Raw genomic sequence first — 15,530 nt, 5'->3', positions numbered from 1 at the left:
CCCATAGAAGTTAGGTAGTGAGTTCTATCTTTCTGGAGCTTTTCAAGGAAATTGAAAGATAAGTTAGCAGGATCTAGGAAGGATTCTTGTTCCTACCTGGGTTGGTATTGGAGTATATATCTCCTTTTGGTCCTTCCCAACTTTGAAATCATGACTCAAAGAATGTGCACAAATATATGCATAATCCACCTAAGGAAGAAGGAAAAAAAGAGGAGAAGGGGATTGAGCATCAAGTGAGATACAATGTCTGTCCTTTTGTCAGTTGTTACCAATGGCTAGGTGTCTTCATTAGCCCTTGCTAATCAAGGTAAAGTGATGAAAGTGTTTAATTGGTTTCATTAATTTTTACAGTTAACTTAATAATAAAATATTTTTAAAATCACAAAAATTTTAGAAGAAGCAGAATCATGGGAGAGAGTTTAGTGTAAAGGGGAAGTTGGAGGAGATGTACAAAAATTTGCTGTACACAGGTGAGGTGTTTGCAACTTGAGGCATGCCTACAGAGTAACCCCTTCAAGCTTACTGATGAGTCCTGAGACTTTTGTACTTCCTCCTGCTTATATAATTTCCTTAGCTCATTGTGGGTTCAGAGTTACTACCAGAGCTCAGTTATTAAACCTGGAGCAAGCAGGTGGGAGAGAGAGCTTAACCCTTCAATGGGAAAGCATACTCTAGGAAAGCAGATATCACAAAAAGTCCAACACAACAGAAAATGACTGAACAACAACAGCAACAAAAGAAAAGTGGAAGATTTTTATAGGTTGTTGAAGAACTCAATGCTACTGGACAGAGGAGCTGGGGTCAGGAACTTAGCAAATAGGTGGGGGAGGATTATGTCTCTGGATGAAGCCTCTACCTTTACATGGTGGACTAAGCAGGTGAGGAGCTTACAAACAATGTAGTTGTTTTGGGGGGAGTGCTGGAGGGGGTGTGTCCTGATATGTTCCTATCAGTACCCACTATATTTTCTTTTATGAGTCAAAGTCTCAACAGCTCAAATTGTTTCCTCTATTTTGTTGATAAGACTGAAACGGACATTATTCTAGTTTAATAATTTTTCATACTTAATGACAGGCATGCAATTGTTTCATTAAGATGTTTTGGATCAAATATATTTCACGGGCTGGGAGAAGAGAACCTAGTGAAGGTTTAAAAAGTAGATGGCATGAAGGACAATGTTGCAAAATGTATACTTGTATGTATGTGTGAGTACATGTGATAGAAACATTCATCCATCTCTCAAGTCAAGCTATAATCTAGCAAATGGAATGAATTTAGTCTTTAGGATTACTGACTGAATCCTAGTAGATAAAAATTCCAGAGGGTAAGCAAACTGTCAGCACTCTGTTTTATTTCATTTATTTCAATATCCAATCATTTCAATTCATTTTTTTCCTTAGATCTCTATTTTGGCTAAAAAATAATTTTGTAACTACTCTGTTTTCATGTGAAACAAATATTTTTTGCCTTCTGTTTACAGTTAATTCAAGAGCTATTTCCTTAACACAAATATCTTTATATTAGAAAATCACATAGATTATATACTTTGCTGACCCAATTAATGAACAGTTTTCATTCTTCCTTATAAGACACTAATAAATCCACAAGAAGACTTTTTCCCTTTTGTTTTCTCTTCTGTCATCTGTTTTTTTCTTCCTATACGTTCCTTGCTTTATGTTCTCTTTGTTCATTTAAATAAGTCCAGTAGAGCTTATGTTTATCTAGCTGAGAAGAAAAATGACTATTTTATATTTTCTCTCTTTGCTACCCTAAACTCCATGTAATATAAATGATATGCATAAAAATAATCCATTGTTCATCACAATTATTTAAACAGAACATTAAGAATTATTAAATTAATGTTATTTTTATTATAAAATGAAAAGTAAGGTAAAAGCATTATTACCTAGAAAAAAACATAAATGGAAATAAATAGGAAAAAAACATAAAGAATTATGTTGGGGGGGGGTGGAGCCAAGATGGTGGAATAAAAGCACTGACTTACTAGAGCTCCTCCACCAAGCCAAGCAAAATATCTGTAAAAAACGACTCTAAACATATTCTGGAGATGCAGAACCCACAGCATGTCAGAGTGAGGGAAATCTCTAGTCTAAAACAATCTGGAAGGTTGACAAGAAGTGTCTATTGTGCCATGCTGAGAACAGAGCACAGTCCAGCTTGGGCCACACTGGCACAGAAGTCACTTGAGCAGACCTTAGGGAGACTGAATCCCTGGCACTTATTGTGGTTTCCAGATTTCATGACCCCAAAATGCCAAGGACAAATTGGTAGGTCAGTGGAAAAAACCTGTGGGACCTCTGTGAGAGCAGTGTCTGGTCCTAGCCCCAGGGTGTGGAGGGGGTGGAAGAACCTACAACAGTCTCAGCAAGGGCAGAGGCAGCAGAAGAGGCTGTTTCTGGGGCTCTAGGCTCACAGATTGTGGGGGGATCCAGTGGCTGACAGTGAACCTCCACCCCTACTGGAAGTAGAGAATTATCTTGACAAAGAACTCAAAAGTCAAGTAAATGGCTGGGGAAATGAAGAAAAACTGGGGAAAAAAATCATACTATAGAATCTTACTTTGATGACAAGGAAGACCAAAATTTACAAACAGAAGAAGGCAACAGTCAAAGCTCCTGCATCCAAAGTCTATAAGAAAAATATAAATTGGTTATCAGGCCAAGGAAGAGCTCAAAAAGGCTTTTGAAAATTGAATAAGAGAAGTAGAGGAAAAATTGAGAAGAGAAATGAGAGTTGCGTAAGAAAATAATGAAAAATGAGTCAACTGCTTACTAAAGGGAACCTAAAAAAATGCTGAAGAAAATAACACGTTAACTAACACAAGTCGCAAAAGAGATCCAAAAAGTCGATGAAGAGAAGAATGCCTTAAAAAGTAGAATTGGCCAGAGGGAAAACGGGTTCCAAAAGCTCACTGAAGAAAATAATTCCTTAAATATTAGAATGCCGCAGATGGAAGCTAATGACTTTATGAAAAATCTAGAAATTATAAAACAAAACCAAAGGACTGAAAAACATAACACACAATGTGAAATATCTCATTGGAAAAACAACTAACCTGGAAAATAGATCCAGGAGAAACAATTTAAAAATTACTGGACTACCTGACAGTCATGATCATAGAAGAGCCTAGACATCATCTTTCAAGAAATTATCAAGGAAAACTGTCCTGATATTCTAGAACCAGAGGGTAAAATACATATTGAGAGAATCCACCAATCACCTCCTGAAAGAGATGTCAAAAGGAAAACTCCTGGGAATATTGTAGCCAAATTCCAGAGTTCCCAGGTCAAGGAGAAAATATTGCAAGCAGCCAGATAGAAATGATTCGAGTATTATGGAAATACAATCAGGATAACACAAGATCTAGCAGGTTCTATATTAAGGGATTGCAGGACCTGGAATATGATATTCTAGAGGTCTCAGGAGCTAGAATTAAAGCGAAAAATCACCTACTCAGCAAAACTGAGTATAATACTTCAGGGGGGAAATTGTCATTAAATAAAATAGAGGACTTTCAACCATTCTTGATGAAAAGACCAGTGCTGAATAGAAAATTTGACTTGCAAAGATAAGAATCCAGAGAAGCATGAAAAGGTGAACAGGAAAAAGAAATCTTAAGAGGCTTACTAAGTTAGAACTGTTTACATTCCTACATGGAATGATAACATTTGTAATGCTTGAGACTCTTCTCAGTATTTGGGTAGTTGGAGGGATTATGTAGACATAGACAGAGGGCCCAGGGTGAGGTGAATAGGAAGGGATGATATCTAAAAAATAAAATTAAGGGGTGAGAGAGGAACTTATTGGGAGGAGAAGGAGAAATAGGATGGGGCAAATTATCTCTTGCATAAAAGAGACAAGAAAAAGCTTTTTCAATGAAGGGGAAGAGGTGGGAGGTGAGAGGGAAAGAGTGAATCTTACTCTCATCACATTTGGCTTAAGGAGGGAATAACATGCACACTTAATTTGGTATGAAAATCTATCTTACACTACAGGAAAGTAGGGGGGAAGGGAATGAATGGGACTGGTGCATGATAGAAGGTTAGGCAAATATAAGGAGTGGGTAATTAGAAGTAAACACTTTTGAGGAGGGACAGAGCCAAAAGAGAGAATAGAGGGGGCAAGATGGGATGGAGGGAAATATAGTTAGGTTTTTATAACATAACTGCTATGGAAGTGTTTTGCATAACTACACATGTATCACCTATATTGAATTGCTTGTCTTTTCAGTGCGGATGAGTGGGGAGGGAGGAAGGGAGAGAAGTTGAAACTCAAAGTTTTAAAAACAAATGTTAAAATTTGTTCTTATATGCAACTGGGAAATAAGATATACAGGCAATGTGGTATAGAAATCCATCTTGCCCTATAGGAAAATAGAGGGGATGGGAATAAGAGAAGAGAAGGGTGTGATAGAAGGAAAGGCAGATTGGGGGAAGGGTAATTAGAATGCTCACTGTCTTGGGCTGTATGGAGGGGAAAGATGGGGAGAAAATTTGGAAGTCAGAATCTTGTGGAAGTGAATGTTGAAAACTAAAAGTAGATAGATAAGTTTAAAAAAAAAGAAGTATGCTAAAGAAGTAGCAATAGCTTTCATGATGGATCATTTCTAATTTTTATGCCATCTACCAGACTGAATTCAAGGCAGATCTTGGAAATAAGCATGTTGTAGATCAATGGAATATAAATTCCCTTATACCAGTGCCCTTAAATTTTTTTTCATTTTTTCGTAGGTACATTTCAAGTTCTGAAATGGCACTAAACAAAATCATTTAATATTCACTATATTCCTAGGTGCTGAAGATAATGCAAAATTCCTCTATTCCAGTAACTGACATTTCTGGATATAGGCACCTTACAGTGTAAACCATACATTGACCATAGGGCAACGAGGATGTCCAGAACTTTGGGTAGGCAGTATTTTCAAGCAATTCATATTTTCTAATCTTCATTATTATATGCTATTTCTATTCAAGCATTTTGAAAATAGGGAAGTCAGAAATATATAAACTGTTTCTCTCTATAACCTCCACCCAATATTTTAAAACACATATTTAACCTGAAGGGAAAAATCACATGTAAGGTACTTGATCTGGACTCTCTTTAATACTTGTAGATATTGCCTCAGCAGGCTGAGCTTCCATTATTCAAAAACAGCAGAGAAAAGATACCCTGGAATGCCCAGGGGACCTCACCACCTCTCGTCTCTTCCTCCTTATCTCTTTAGTGGCTAGAACTCTCTTTGAAGTCTGAAAGAGAACTGGGCCACATTCCAGAGCCCGATGAACTGCTTTTCCCTAATTAAGTTTCTGAGTTCTTTGGGAAAGAGCATTAAAGGAAGCTAAGGTGATTCATGTGTTCCTCAGAATATATGAAGGTGTAAGCACTACAAAAGAAAATGCCATTCACTCAATAAAAATGCAAGTACCTGAAGAACATGATGACTTTACTTTTTAACAATCTTACTGTGCAAATGACATATAAATTGAAATTTGTTTAATACAAATACACTAATAAAATGCAGATTTAAATCTGTTCTTCACATATACTCAGAGGTGGCTGAGGAAATAAGAGATCAAATGACTTACCCAGTGTCCTTTAGCCATTGTGTTTCAGAAACAGGACTTGTATCTGGCTTTCTGCCTCAAAAGTTATTAACTCTATCTAATCTCTCTAACAGATACACCATACTGCTTCTTACATAAAATTCTTTCCTAATTTACAGGTCCTCACATCAATAAAATTATAGATCTAGTCTAAGAAAAAGTAATACAAAATTAAAAATCAATAACAACCACAAATTACAATTTTTCTTATTGCTTCCTTATTAAGAATTAGACTGCATTTACTAAAGCAAGTCTAAATGACAACAGGTATTTATATGTTCCTACTGCCTGCAAAATGCTTTAGCAAGTTACAGATAAGTGTTAAAATATACTAAACTATTTGTCTAGAAGAATGAAATATATGTTTATTTAAAAACTCTCTGGAGATCAGAACAGTACAATAGAAAGAGAACTGGATTATAAGAGGCCAGTCATAGGTAAAAATGTTAACTCTTCAACTAACGACCTATGTAGTCTTAGGCACACTATATAACCTTAGTCTTTTCACCAATCAGATAAGAGTTTGACTAGATTACCTCTGAGGTTCCTTCCAAACCACAGACCACATAACCAACAAGATGGAAGATCAGACATTTTCTTTGATCCTCACAACTTCTCACATCTCTCCAAAACAGGAATTGCATGCTAGAGAAATCAAGTTCCATTGTCTTAAAGGTCTAGGACACTGATGATTTAAATGAAATAAAAATTCAATGAACTAGAGCAGGATAATTTCCCCTAATTTGCTCACTCAGCATCCCCTCCCTTAGTATACCCCATGCTCTCACATCAGGGCTATACAAACTAATCTATAGGCTTACATGCAACAGAACTCAGCTCTATGCCCATTAGCCTCTACCCCTAACCATTGCTACTTCTCTCAGTACCACAGAAAGTCAAAAAGCAGAAGATTTCTTAAGCTAGGACAACAGCAGAGCATGGCTCTCTGCCCCAACAGAGAACTGAAGAACAGAAAAAATGGGGACAGGACAGTTGTTTGCAACTGTACAGTAAGCCATCTGAGGGACAGAGTACAGGATTTAGCTGGGGCCTGGACTATATACCCAGAAGACATTTGGGGAAAGGACTGAGGCTGGTGAAAAGTGAATTTCCCAGTATGGGAAGAGGCTGAGATGGCTTTGTGATCCAATCTCTAGGAAAATCACATTCAAAGGGGAAAGAATAAGAAAATGGGCAATATTGAGATATAAAGGAGAGAAAGGCCTGAAACTACCAAAATTATGAGGAAGATGAAAACTTTTAACAACCTTGAGTGTAGCAGATAAATAAACAGGAAAGATATTAATAACAGATGGTGATATGGCCTCCATATCAGCAAAGGAAGTCTAGAAATCTATGAATAAATATTGTGATAAAAAAGCAAAATGCATCAAAATCTGTGGATTCTCAACAGAACATGGAACAGCATACTGTTCTTGAATAGTTTAAAAGAGAATTAAGAATAGTAAATTCAGGATTTATGACCTGTATACCAGAAATAATTGGCAGAATAGAATGATTTGAATACATAGTGGTCTTATCAAAGAAACAAAAGAGAGAACAACTGAATGGAAAGACAAATACATGGAAGTGAAGGGATATTTGGGGGAAGTTAAGCAAAAAGTAATCATAATTCCACTGACAAACAAGTCCTGTAAGTGATCACGAGAAAGATATTCAAATATAAAGGGAAAGAAATTAGAACAATGTAAAACTATTCTGAAAACAACAGAAACTGCAAGAGAAAATGGAATGTTGTGTTCTGACAAGCAAAGGAGCTGAAGATGCACCAAAGGTGACACCCCACAATTGATTCTAACCATTATGATGAAAGAGGTATTCCAAACATCCTTAAAAATAAAACCAGACCTGAAGAAATTATTTGCTTTATTTAAGAAACTTAACAAAAAGAAAAGAAAGGTAAACAAATATGGGAAAACTAAGCTAAAACAACTGAAGACATATAGTAATATGTTTACAGAGGGAACAATCATTATTTAAAAACTGTCAGACACAAAAGATGAAAAACACAAACCTCACAACTTTAAATGTGAACAGATTAAACAGGCCAATAAAACAACAAAAAAGCAACAGATTGAATAAGAAAAGAAAATCCCACAATCTGTTACTTATAAGAAAGATATTCTGTAAACTAAGAAATACCCAGAACTAAAATGAGGGGTGGGGAAAAAATTATTATGCATCAGATGAATTAAAAAATCAGGACTTGCAATCATTCTATCAGAGCAAAAAAATCCATCAAAACACAAAAAGGAACAAATCAGGAAATTACGTTATGCTGAAAGCAACTAGGAAAAAGAAAACAATATCACAACTAAACTTATATGCTTCTAATGCCCTAGTATCCAAATTCATAAAGGGCAAAAAATTGAAGAATAAAAAAAAAAGAGTGCAATAGTGGCAAGAGGTTTCAAGGCTCTTCTCTCAGTCTAACAGAAAAAAAATAAACACAAGGTAAAATAATTGAACAAATTGCTGGAGAAACCAGAACTAAAAGGCTGATGGTGTCTTCTAAATGGTACTGTCAAAGAATATATGTATTTCTTAACATCACATAAAACTTGATAAAAATTGATCATGTATTAGTGCACAGAGATATGGAAAGCAAATGTAAGGAAAATGGAAATAATAAGTACATTCTTTGTAAACTGTTACACTATAAAATCAATTCGGAGACTACACACACAAGGAAAATGTCACATAAACAAATGGAAACTTAACAATGAAATTCTAAATAATAAGTGGGTCAAAGAACAAATCATAAAAACAAGCAATAATTATGTGAAAGAAAATAATAACAATGAAGCTTTCAAGTATAAAAACATTTTTGAGGTTCAGCTAAAACATTAATTGGAGGGGAAATTATTACCTTGGAAACTTATTTAACAAAATAGAAAAAGAAAATTAATAAAAACTGAATGTACATTTTTAAAATGAGAAAGCTAACAAATAAACAAACCTAAAATAAACACAGAAAAGTTCATACTAAAATTGGAGAAGAAGAGAGGATTCTGGGAAGATGGTGGAGTAGATCAGAAAATTCCAAGCTCTCCAAATTTCCCCCTCTTCCAAACAAAATTGCACCTCAAGGCAAATGGAGGGTAGTAAGAATAAACAAGAGTAGGGGCAGAACAGTGGTCCTGTTGGGGCAATGGGAAGAAAGTTCCAAAAAAAAAAAAAATCCCAGGACTGAAACAGCTGAAGCAGGGAGCAGTGAGCCCTGGGATTAGCTGGGTTAAGAGGTAGCCTCCTCCCGAGCCACAGGAATTTCTACCTCCATGACAGCGTGAAGAGTCATGTGTCTGAGCAGGGGAAGATTGAGGGAACCTCTGCAAAAAAGGAATGCCCGGCCCAGCTATGCTGCTGAGACATGGTCCTGGGTGAGAAGGAACCAGCACATGCTAGATGAGTGCAGAAATAGTGGGTTGGGGAAACTGCTGGATATAGGCACTAAAAGAAAGGGCGATGTTCTTAGTTTTGGTTCCAGGCCAGAGGGGAAAACTGAAGAAGGTAAGGTCAGAGGCACCATCACCCAAACTCCAGGACTAGAGATAGTTCCAATAATAAGCTGCTACAAGTGAAAAAAGATGAGCATGCAAAGGAGAGAGAACCCAACTATAGAAAGGTACTATGGGAATACAGAAGACAGAATACAGATCTTCAGAGGAGGATACTAAAGTAAAAAAAAAAAAGTTTCTCTTACTCCAAAAAATGTTTTGTCAAATGGTCACCTATCCAAAAAAATTCATAGAAGAACTTTAAAAGAAGACTTTAAAATCAAATGAGAGAGATTGAGGGAAAATTTAAACAAATAAGAACAATCCAAGAAAAACAAGAAGATTATGAAAAGAAAGTCAACCACCTGGAAAAAGGAGATTCATAATCTTAAGAAAGAAAATGACTGCTTGAAAATTAGAATTGGGTAAGGGGAAGCCAGTGAAGTTATATGAGTTATAAGAAGTTATAATAAAGCAAATATAAAGAATGAAAAAATAGAAGAGAATGTAAAACAGCTCACAAGAAAAACAACTTATCTGGAGAACAGATCAAGAAGAGGAAACATAAGAATAATCAGACTAACTGAAAGCTATGATGAAAAAACAATCTTGATACAATAATACAATAAATAACTAGTGAAAATTGTCCTGAAGCATTAGAACAGGGGAAAGTTGCGTGTGTTCGTCCTTCGTTGCCGAAGAAGACCATGCCATCAGAGAAATGATGACATGACTTGCACTTCACTTTGTTTTGAGTGAGGGAGGGCTGTGCAGGTCACCAGCCTCACTTGTCCTCCAGGGCCATAGGAATCCAGTGACCAGGATGACTGAAGATGACCCAGGATGAGGCAATTGGGGTTAAGTGACTTGTCCAAGGTCACATAGCTAGTGAGTGTCAAGTGTCTGAGGTGAGATTTGAACTCAGGTCCTCCTGACTCCAGCACTGGTGCTCTATCCACTGCACTACCTAGCTGCCCCTTACAGGGGAAAATAGAAATAGAAAAAAATCTACTAATCACTACCTGAAAGAGATTCTATAAGGAATACCTATAGGAATATCATAGCCAAATTACAAAGCCCCCAGCGCAAGGAGAAAATATGAACAGGAAAAAAAATAATTCAAATATGGAGAAGCTTCATTTAGAATTACATAAGACCTAGTAGTGGTAACACTAAAAGACCACAGGTCTTGGACCACTATATATTAAAGAACAAAAGAACTGGGGTTGTGGCTGAAAATGTCATATCCAGTAACGGTAGGCATAATCCAAAAAAACATAAGTGGACGTTCAATGAATTCCCAGACTTTCAGGATTGTGTTGCAAAAACACCTGTACTTAATAGAAAATTCAACATACGAGATCCATGAGAAATATAAGGTACACATAAAAGATTAATTACAAGGGACTCAATAAGGACAGACTGTTTAATTTTTATATGAGGAAATGTAAAAAGTATGTTTAGGATTGCTATTGGTAATAGGGTAATTTGAAAGAAAGATTGGGGTAGACCTGAGTGTGATGTGATTTTTAAAAGTAACTGTTTAAGGAAAGAAAAATAAAGTAATTATCTTGTACAAATGAGGTGCAAGAGGAAGAACTGATACAGGGAATTGGCAGGGAGGAGGTCTGGTAGTTCTGGAAACCTACTCTCCTCATCAAGGAGAGGGGACAATACATACATACATACATACATACATACATACATACATACATACACGCATATGTACAAAAGTCTTCTAAATTCAAAAAGAAATGAGAGTCTAAGGGGGATAGGGAGGTGGGGAAAGTATAAAGAGGGGATTTTTAGACAGAACCCTACTCACATCAGGTCTGGGTTAAAGAGAGAACAATGTATACATTTAGAAAGGAATAAAAGTCTTCTAAATTTATAAAGAAATAAGAGGGTAAGGGAATAGAATAATGGGAGTATAGAAGGGTGTTTAGTGGGAATGAAAGGATAAGAAAAGGATCCTTGGAACTTTGGTAGGTTAAGGTATAGCAGGGCAAAGTAGTGGGTAGAAGTAATGCGGAGTAATTGTGAGAGATAGGAAACAAAATATACACACACAAAAAAAAATCAGGAATAGAATTTATTAGGATAAAAAGCAGCGGTAGTAATCATCATCTCAGATAAAGTTAAAGCGAAAATAAAGTTGAAAGATAAAACTAGGGAAACCACACTATATGTCAGCTGTATTAATCAACATTGTTTTAGACTATTTAAAATGACTAGACAGTATGATGTTGGAATGTGTGGGAAATGATGAGTTGATGGACTTAGAAAAATATGGAAAGACTTGGGCTCATGAAGGAAAATATTATTCACCTTCAGAGAAACAGAGGACAAAGAAGTATAGTCCAGTCATACATAGATGCATATGAATGTACATGTCTATCTATGAGTATGATTGTAGATATCCAAGTATATGTATGTGCATGTAAGTGTACATGTGTGTGTATTTATGTATATGTGTATGTTTGTTTGTATATGCACACGTATGAGTATCTATGTATGTGTGTGTATCCACACTTAACTGTAGACTTTTTAGGGGGAGGGAGGAAAGGAGAAAAAAGGAACAAAGTAAAAAGAAAGCATAAGAGGAAGCAAAGAAAAGATAGACAGTTCTGAACACAATGGGTCCTATTTATTATATAGACTTTCTTGAAATGGAAAGGTATTGCTGTATATTTTCAATCCTCTCTTGCATTCTGCTTTTTTTCCTTTTCTTATTTTGTACTTAAGCTTTAATACTTATGTTTATGATGTTTCTTTTTCTTTTTTATTGTTTATTCAAATTTAAAATAAATTAATAAAAAAGAGAAGAAACTGATAAACTGAAAACAAAAATTACGTAAAAATGATAAATAAGCTTAAAATACGATTCTTTGAAAAGTCTAACAAAATTTATAAATCTTTAGCCAATCTGAATAAAAAGAACAGAGCAAAAGATTAAATCTGCAAAATAGCAAATGAACACGGTGAAATCACAATAAAGCCAGAAAAAAATAAAAAAAACCTAATTATCAGAATTATTGTACTCAGCTGTACTAACAAAACTGAGAACATAAAAAGTAGAGGAATGCCTAAAGTTCCCTCCAGCTTTAATTCTATGATCCTTTGAATTTAATTGTGTAAAACAGCTATATGAAACAATTACTAGGTAACATCGATCAGAATTTGCAGGTATTATTTTGGACACTGGAGACATATTACAGAATGACATAGACAGTTATGGGGAAAATTAATTTACATAGTGAACACCAGTAATGTCAAACTCACAGCCCACAAGCCTCCCTAATGAGAGCCAAATCAGATTAAACTACGGTTGGGAAATATTTAATAAAATAAATAAAAATTCAATACAACATAATATTAATTTTTGGTTTTCTAAATCAAGATGTGACCTACAAATATCTGTTTTCTTTTTGAGTTTGATAACACTGGATCCTCAACCCAGTTTATTATATGACTTGGAATATTTCAAGGGTGAGTTTTCATTGACCATGTTCCAAGAGGACAGAAGCAAAAGAGATCGAATGAAATGCTTTCTTATGAAACAGTTCTCTGAAAAAAGATTTGTGACTAGGAATTCAATTCATGTAGGAAACATGTAGGAAAAGTAGCCTGAATTACTCCTGTATCCAAACCCACATATATGTACTTCAGCTCCTATTTTATGGAATAAAATTTCATATAAGCTCACATTTACATAAATACTTTATGATTTCCAAAATACTTTATAACCTTATCTAATTTGATAATAACAGACATCTATAAGGTAGTATCCATATTTTAAAGAATATGAAGCTGAGGATCAGAGAGGTGAAATACATTTTTTCTAGGTCATATAGCGAGTAGGTATCTAAAGAATTTAATCTTTGTCTTTTCAACTTCAATTCCAACACTTTATCCATTACACCACACCACATGTCAATGAACCCAGTTTACTCTTCATTATTAATTGAACCCTTTATAACTTTTTCATAAGTACCTCCACAATCTTCCTTATATTTCTTGTCTTCTTATCTTCCTATTTGAAAAACAAAAGTCTTGATTTAAGCACTAAGAATTGAATTTCATCTTTTAAATTAATTTTCTATAGCTCTCTGGGGGCCCATGGCTCTATGGTTGTGACTGAAATCGTTCAGGCAAAGTTAATGAATAAAATGTATTATTATTTTGGGGGTCTGCAAATTTAAAAAAAAAACCTAGATAAAATCAATTTAGTATACATAGATCATATTTAGTATACACAGAGAGTATACATAGACCTAATTGAACTGGATGTCACTATAGACCTATTTGCTAGCATAGGTGTGACAATAGATGCATGTATGACAGTAGTTTCTAAATAAGATCAGTTACAATGGTACTATCACTAGAGAATGTGCATTCAGTGCTTCATCAATGGAAAAGACACCCCTAAAAAAATGTCCACCTCAATCTCTCTACTGTTTGATACCATAAAGCTGGCTGATTGTCATCTTAATATTGCAAATAACAAGGGCAATAGCATGCCATCAGAGTGATAATGGCCAAAAAAGGTGATTAGAAACATAGTACAATCATCTCTCTAAGTGGTTGTCCTTCTAAAATGCATTTTGTTGGTTATTATTTTTCACTTTTGATAAATGAATTGCTAAATCTATTATCTACTTACTCTAAGTCAAATTAACCAATTTTCTGTCTCCCTTTTACAATGTATCTTTTTGTGTCTCTGTCTCTGCCTCTGTTTCTCTGTCTGTAAAAAAAACACTCTGAATGTTATGTTTAAGAAGATACAAACTATTTTGCCTTATACGCTCATTTTGGGGCAATCACAGGACTTGGGGGTTTCTACTTCTTTAAATTTTAAATGAATCAATTGGGTACACGCAAACATATATGTTGTTATTCAATATTTTCAGTTATGTCTGACTCTTCATGACTCCACTTGGGATTTCCTTGACAAAGATACTAGAGTGGTTTGCCATTTCCTTCTCCAGCTCATTTTGTAGATGAGGAAACTGAGGCCAACAGGGTTAAGTGACTTGCCCAGGGTCATATAGTCAGTAAGTATATAATGAGATATTTGAACTTAGGAAGATGAGTTTTCCTGGCTCCAAGCCTGGCACTCTCTCCACTGTGCTACCTAGATGACCCATAGGATGGGTCATATCAAGGCAATTTTTGGAAAGAAGGAAAAAAAAGACAGACACTAATGGAAAGTATTTACTATTAGTAATATAAAATAGACTACAGTGGCCTTATTTACACATGGTAATTCCACACAATATGGAAGAGATTTAATATATTACAAACCATTAATTAAAGACTTACTAATGGAACAAAGCCCATAACTTGTCACAACAAAGTGCCTTACTATAACGAATACTGATAAAAAGTAAGCAGGCCATGGTCTCTGGGGATGGAGTTTAAAATCATTGTAACAATTATAACAATTTAAAAGGAAATTCCATTTTCCTAGGAAATAATGTTACATCATTGTTTTCTTTATTCTGTTCAAATCAGTGTTCATGAGGATAATCACTTATTCAAATTAATCATTGAAATATCCCAAAATCAACTTGTGTGAGAATTCATGTTTCATCATCAGTTTTGGCCGTCAAAGATGACACAACTTAAACATGCTTAGCAAATCATTCTTCCTTGAATGGACTCTCTATGAAAGATTTTACCATCTTATACCATAAGCAAAGATTGCAAATTTCCACCAGCAGATTGCCTCTACAAAGGTGAGACAGATGATCATCATGTAGACTGCAGAAGATGAAATACAGGGACGGAAATGAAGGAGATAGGACAGATGATTGCATAAAAAAGCGATGCCATTAGAAAAATATGCATTCAATTGATTTTTAAGGTAGCACTGCAATCTTGGCTCAGCTTATTATCCCCTATCTTATCCCTGACACACCAGCCTCTTGGGATCTTCTGACCCAAGCCTCAGGTCCAGTGTCACCTTCTACATGAATCTGTTTTCAATTCTTTTATTAACCACTCACCTTTCCCAGTACTGTGAATACACTTTTACTTATTTATTGGCATATATGGGGACAGCTAGGTAACACTATGGATAGAGCGCCAGGTCTAAAGTGAGAAAGATTCAATTTTGTGAATTCAAAAATAGCATCAGACACAAAGTATTTGTGTAACTCTGGGCAAGTCATTTAACTATGTTTGCTTCAATGTCCTCATCTATAAAATGAGCTGGAAAAAGAAATGGTAAACCACTCCAGTATCTTTGCCAAGAAAATCCCAAATGGGGTGACAAAGAGTCAGACATGAAAAAAAAAATTGGCATACATGTTATGTGACTCCAAGACAACATTACTGCCTTGAGAGCAGGTACTATTGTCATTTTTATCTTTGTATCACTGGTGCC

The sequence above is a fragment of the Notamacropus eugenii genome, chromosome 4, assembly GCF_028372415.1.
Source record: "Notamacropus eugenii isolate mMacEug1 chromosome 4, mMacEug1.pri_v2, whole genome shotgun sequence".
Lineage (NCBI taxonomy): Eukaryota > Metazoa > Chordata > Mammalia > Diprotodontia > Macropodidae > Notamacropus > Notamacropus eugenii.
This window is presented reverse-complemented; position numbering follows the sequence as displayed.